At 33.8% G+C, this 6,578-nt stretch overlaps 1 pseudogene; it reads right to left on the bottom strand.

Annotated features, from left to right (window-relative positions):
• The window catches only part of LOC102244642, a 70,905-nt pseudogene extending 65,396 nt beyond the window's left edge, over window positions 1–5,509 (bottom strand).
• Between the last annotated feature and the right edge of the window lie 1,069 nt (window positions 5,510–6,578).

Below are 6,578 nucleotides of genomic sequence, written 5' to 3'. Positions count from 1 at the left end.
AGAGAGAGAGAGAGAGAGAGAGAGAGAGAGAATACAAATGGATATCAGGAATAGGGAAGAGTTAAAGAAAAATCCCAAATGTGGGAGATAGCTATGGTAATTGATGAATAGATTGGAGGCTGATGTTTCTAGAGCTCTAAGAGTAGAAAGTAGTAAGTGGGAGTATAATAGGAGGTGAGCCATTAATCAAAATAGAAAGGATACCACTTCTAGTCTGAACACTTGGCTCTATACCTTTCTCTGTACAGTAATTGTTAGCATATGTGTGTAGCTTTGGATATTGCATAAGTGTCCATAGTCCTTGATGATGTCATCTAGACAATGAAAGTGTTTTATTACAAACATAAAAACAAAGTTCCTTCCAGTTTTTAAATTTTGACCAAGGTACTTATCTAGACCCACATAGAGAATTAATAATAATTATCATGTTTAGAAATTATTGTGATATTTGGAAATGAAAGGGATCCAGTAAATCATCCATGAGTGCATATCAAGCCTTGTGACAGTGATGATGAAGATAAGCCTACACCACAGGCACTTGGCAGGTCTCTTCTCTCTTTATCACCACCAATGTCCTAGGAGCCCTTAAACATATCATATTAAATGACTAGAGAAAGAAAGTACCATGTAAACAAAAATATTTATAAAGGTTATTACAGCATCCATGTCACAGGTATGGTGACATGAAAAACACAACTGATGTCAATATATGTCCATTTTTCTTACACATTCAAAATAGAAGTCTGCCAGATAGTAAAATATGTAATATTTGGCCTCTATGACAAAACAATATTCCAAATGGTTTCATTGCAGCATTAAATAAGAAAAATAATGCAAAATGAAAATGTTTACATAAGAAAAATATAGATTTTACATTTGGCAGGGTTTACCAAGGGTGAAAGGATGTTGCTGCTAATTTATGTCCTGCATCTAAATTTCTGTTTTATGTTATTGGAAATAATTTGAGAATGGTAGCAGAGGTTCTAATACATGTGTCAACATCAATTTTAATGACTTTTTTTCAAATATTGTAGACAGCACCAAAAATTTACAAGAGTATAAATATTCTTGAGGGAGTAGGTTTGCATCTTGTTTCCCTTTGTAGGGGTAACGTGGAATCTTTTCATGCTGTAGTATTTTTTCCTTAGTAATGTGCCTATGAGAGTAGATTTGAAATGCCTTTAGACATAAGACATTTAGTTCAGTAAATTAAAAATAAAGGCCATATGACATTTTTTTTAAAATTGTTCCCTTGGTGTTATCAAATTTTTCTTTTGTGTATTTGAGTTCTAAAATTTCCATCTTTCATTTTCCTTGTGCTTTTGCACCCAGACTCTTAATGCCCTCTGCTAATTCAATTTCCTGAAACTTCAATTTATAGAGTAAGAATTCCATTTCCAGTCATAGCTTGCATATACTAGTACTGTAAAAGCAAACCTTAAAAGAAGAAAAGCCAACAATTTAAATGTTTTAGGATTCATTGATATAATAAATATATGCTTGCAAACTCTAAAAAATATTCTGTAGAATCTAGATGTAAACTTTTTGAAAAATGGGTTAATGAAAAAATTACTCTGCGCTTCTGAACCAATGACCAAAGGGAAATTAAGGTTAATGGTATTCTAGAAATAAAACCATTTGTGTTTGGTTAAGCTATTAATCCTATTATGTGTTTAAATTAGTGATTTAATTCTACTGATTTGACTTTGAAACCAAATAGGAAACATTAAGAACAGGAGGTGGCAGGGCTGTCTTTGAAATGTGTTCCTGCTAATAAATATTTGCATTGCCCTTAGATTTTTCCCCTTGCATAATATATACCAAAATGTTCAGATTTTCATGCTCAGCTCTGCAAATATTAAAGTGATACTTCAATCACACTGGATTAGTCATGCCATGGTAACCATAACTTCTTTTATAATCCTCAGGTATATATTTTCCAAGTTTTAAATGTTTAAAAACAAAAAATAAGTCGCTATTTTAAGCATTGGAAATGCTTGCCAGGATAATTTCATATTTGTGTTAGAGTGATATGCCATTTGCACATTCCCCCCTTAAAAACTTCTTAATGTTCATTTTATAAACTTTGACAATATTCTTTTAATTTATGACTATATTAATTTTGGTTAGTATGATGTTGTGATCCTTTCTAATATATCAGGTATAAAATAGACTTGCCATGAAAATATTCCTAATGTTATTGGAACTTACCCTATATTTTAGTGTAATAAAAGAGAAATTTCTAGTTTTATAGTAACTAAATAGGTAGTATGGAATTATTTTAGTGAAGACTAGTTAGAACTGAGAAGTCCGTTGAGTAAAGTAAAAACAGAGTTGTTAATCTGAATAGTCTTTCTATTAATTCCAAATGAAAAAAGAAAAAGGAAAAATAACAAAAATAATAATGTGGTTTTTATTAAGCAGATAATCAGCCATTGCTTTGATAAGGAGGCACCTCACATTCTCTTGATGTTTGATTAACACCAAAATATTTTTATTAATTACCCAAAATAACCATGCTTTTCATAAATTACTGATTTTTTTCTTTAATGGCATTACAGTTCAAGCTAAAAATGCCATCTTTAATGGCATTACATTTCAAGCTATCTGAAATTATTCTTTTTCAAGTCTCAGAGAAAATGTAGTCTATATTTGATTTCTTCATTCTCTAATTTTAAATACATTGGTAGTAAGGATAAGAATTACCTAATTTTGTTCACTCATTTTTACCAATATTCAATCATAATTCTTATCCTTACTACCAATGTATTTAAATTCAATTTATTACATATAATTGTTTTTATATCAAAAAGTGCAACAAAATGGAAGGACCTGTCACCTCCCATGAACTGTACATCTCTGCTACCCAAGATGATATCCAAGAAAATTCCAAACAGGCAAATAAGCATAAGATGACCATGAATGCCTCAAAATGTCTGAAATATTGGCAAAAATAAACTACATTGATTTATATTTATAAGGAAATTATTTCTTATCAATACTGTCAAATATTGGCAACAAACGATTATTTATATAACAGTTGTGACTGAATTTTAAGAACAAATATTTTCCTTTTATGTGATTATAAAATTAAAATTACCACACAGAAAATTAATATCAGCATTAAAATGTGATAGGAACTAATTACTGTCTTGCCAGAACAATGCATTTTGCATCCTAAACTTACACAATGTATATGTCAATTATATTTCAATTAAGAAAAAGAATAAAAGAATGTAAATTCCACAGTGCTTGGTATACCTTATTTCTCATCTAATTATCTTATGAATATTGCTTTGTATAAAATATATTTTAAACAAAACCCCAATCTATCTTTGTACTGTCTTTACTAGAGTAATAGAATATTTGATGCTAGTAAATATCATACTTAATTAACCTACCCATTTTTTATCACCAGCCTTCATCCTACTATGCTTAACCATGCCATGTTTGTGTTCTTCTTGTCTGCTCCAGTTAGGTTTCAAAATGTCTGTTCAGGTCCACAGCAAAACCCCTTGTTACTTTAACATATAATTTTTTGGCTTATTTTCCACAAAGAATGAGAACATTGTGTGTAAATGTGTACTGATACATCATGACATTATTTTTTCCAAGGACACTTTTTATGTTTCTAAAACATTGTAACTGCTCTCATTGTAGTATTCAATGTTGAACACAGTATTGGTTCTTTATTTCTAGCAGAACATTTTTTAACTTCAACCTCCAATTTCATTGCTTTTTAAATATATTTTCACTTTATTTTCATATGAGTGAACTATTCCCTAGCCCCCACATAGTTTTTATAATTGGGTAGAATGTTTCATTATTATGTAACCTGTTTTCTCTTTGTGAATATCTACTTAACATCATTTCTTTAAGATAGTGTCCTCTCTCTAGATCTTTTCTAAATCTACAAAAGCAATAAATCCTCTGTCTTTAGCTAACTAAATTTATCATTGATGTCCTGATGTTTTAATTCTGAGTTCGGCTCCAAGTTAAGGAAAATAATAATTGCATTTCATATTTGGATGGCACTTTGGGATTTCAAAATATTTTCACTGGAACCTTCAAAACAATCTGGAATGTATAAATTAATATCCTTTCTTTTATTGTTTTACCAATGTCATAGCAAAGCCCAGAAAGGTTAGATGACATTTCTGTGGCCTCATATAGTACAAGTGAGTTATAGTTACTCCACCTCCAGTATGCTTTTCTTCCAACCAAAACTGACAGCTCCTTAAAAAATACACACTATGCAAAGGCTTTGATGTATTTAAACTAGATGCATGTCAAGGTTGCTTCCAACCACAAGGTTATATAATTACAATTATGTCTAGAGAAAAATGAGAAAAATATGCCGGAACTTATTTAAATTATTCCTTGTTTATCTTATATAAAGCTAGTCTTTATATAAGATAAACAAGTCTTTATATAAGATTAAACTATAGCTAATCTTACCTGATTTCCACCTGTACGCATCCGCTTTTCTTCTTTCACCTACGAGCCAAGGGAGAAAACTACGGACATCAAGGGGTCCCCCTCTGCGTGATCATGCTCTGCGCACGGCCTTTCTTCCACAGGGAGGCCTGGTACTCAGTTTTAAACACCAGTCATGATGTTGAGTGGGAATGTCTATGGGAATTTGGGTCTGCTTTTCTACAGGGCACACTCCACAGGAATCCAGGGCATGGTTTCTCTGCTATACTTGGATCTTAGACCTTAGGCTGTGTTAAACATTTTCCAACTGTCAGGACAAAGCAACTCAATATATTTGTAAAAGTTTAGGATAAGAGAACATAGGGCAACATGGTTCTCTTTACCTTTGTACAGTTGAGAAAAAGGTCATAATGTTAGAAGTCCATTTGAAACCGGACAATGAATGGGTCTGGGCTGCCTGTCACTTCTTGAGCCAATTAAGCAGAGAATGGGTTGAATCTTGTATGAGCATTTATTCCAGTAATGGAATATGGGAGAGCAGCAGGTGATCCAGGAAAATCTGCTTCCCCATTCCCTCCCCCAATAAGCCAGCTGTTTATATTGGTTTGAAGGACATACACTACATGGGAAAGTAAGAATTACAGGCATGGGAAAGTAGGCAAGGTATAATGGTTACAGGTTACAGGCAATGTGGGCTGGGGGTAAAAAGGGTGAACTCCTCAGTGACTCCATTGTTTCCGTAACAAGGTTGTTAATCTTTCCATGATAACAGGCAATTCTCTGAAAAGGAGAATGGACTGCATTCCAGAGTTTTCTCCCATGTCCCAGGGCCATGCAACTTGTACAACTCTCAGCCAGGTCAGAATGTGCTTTCTCTAATCAGAACAGAACAATCATTGTTAATAGAGCATGATTAATACTTCTTATAACAGTTCTCAATATTCTAGTTCTGCCCTAAGTAGTATAAGGACATTGAATTTACCTCGTTTTTAGACTCCATTATTTCCAGAAGATTAATAATAAGCAATATATTTTTGATGGCATCTCCAATTGTATCTTTGCTCATGCGCATGGATTTTCAGATGGATTTTCTTGTTGTAATTTTTAAATTAATAGATTTTTGTGTTGTCTATGTGAACAAGTGTAGATGAATAAGCCAATGGGGTTTTGAGTGGTTATAAACAGAAAACACAGATGGCAAAATTTACACAAAGCATAGAGCTACGATAAAGTAAATAGCATAGGTCAGACTTTCAAACTAAATAATTTTGTTCCCCAGCTGGTCAATGAAATTTCAAGTCATTACCAACAAAGCAAATTCCGCAACCTTTTGTACAGTGCCAACTCTGTAGAAAAATATATTTTAACTAGAGTCCTGGTGCATGGAATTCATGCACTAGAGGGGAGGGTCCCTCAGCCCGACCTGTGCCCTGTCACATTCCGGGACCCCTCGGGGGATGTCTGTCTGCCTGCTTAGACCTGATTCTCCCAGGGGATCAGGCCTAAGCTGGCAGGCAGACATCCCTCTCACAGTCTGGGGCTCTCGCAGTCCGGGAACCCTCGCTCCTTACCACCCACCTGCAGTGGAGGTGGGAGAGGCTTCTGGCCAAGCTGTGCTCCCCCTGTGAGAGCACATTGACCACCAGGGGGCAGTTCCTGCATTGAGCATCTGCCACCTGTGGTCAGTCCGTGCCATAGTGACTGGTTGTTCCACCAGTCATTCTGCTGTTTGGTCAATTTGCATATTAGGGTTTTATTATATAGGATGCCACAGTTATAGTTTGATGATGCTTAAGACATATCTACATTAACATTTTAAAATTTGAGAATTGAGAATCAATTTTGCAGTAACTTGGAATTTTTATTTTGAAGAAAAATTACATAGATGCAATTTCATTCTTAGGCCAAAATCAGGTTATAATTATGACTGTATCTATAATTTTATCTGTAGGTTTTCCAAGCAAGAAGATCATTGGGAATGCTTATAAGTGTATAATAAATTTACTAGGTGTACCGGTTAATAATGGTGGATTTTGTAATCAAAGAACACATGATAATTTCAAGAGAAACATCAAAAGTGCTTTATTTAAAGTAATGTCCATCGCCAACTACACATTTCCCCCATCTTTCAGGTTATTTGT

The sequence above is a fragment of the Myotis brandtii genome, unplaced genomic scaffold (genome assembly GCF_000412655.1).
Source record: "Myotis brandtii unplaced genomic scaffold, ASM41265v1 scaffold344, whole genome shotgun sequence".
NCBI classification, from domain to species: domain Eukaryota; kingdom Metazoa; phylum Chordata; class Mammalia; order Chiroptera; family Vespertilionidae; genus Myotis; species Myotis brandtii.
Note: the sequence above shows the minus strand (reverse complement) of the source record. Positions and strands in the feature narration are given on the sequence as shown.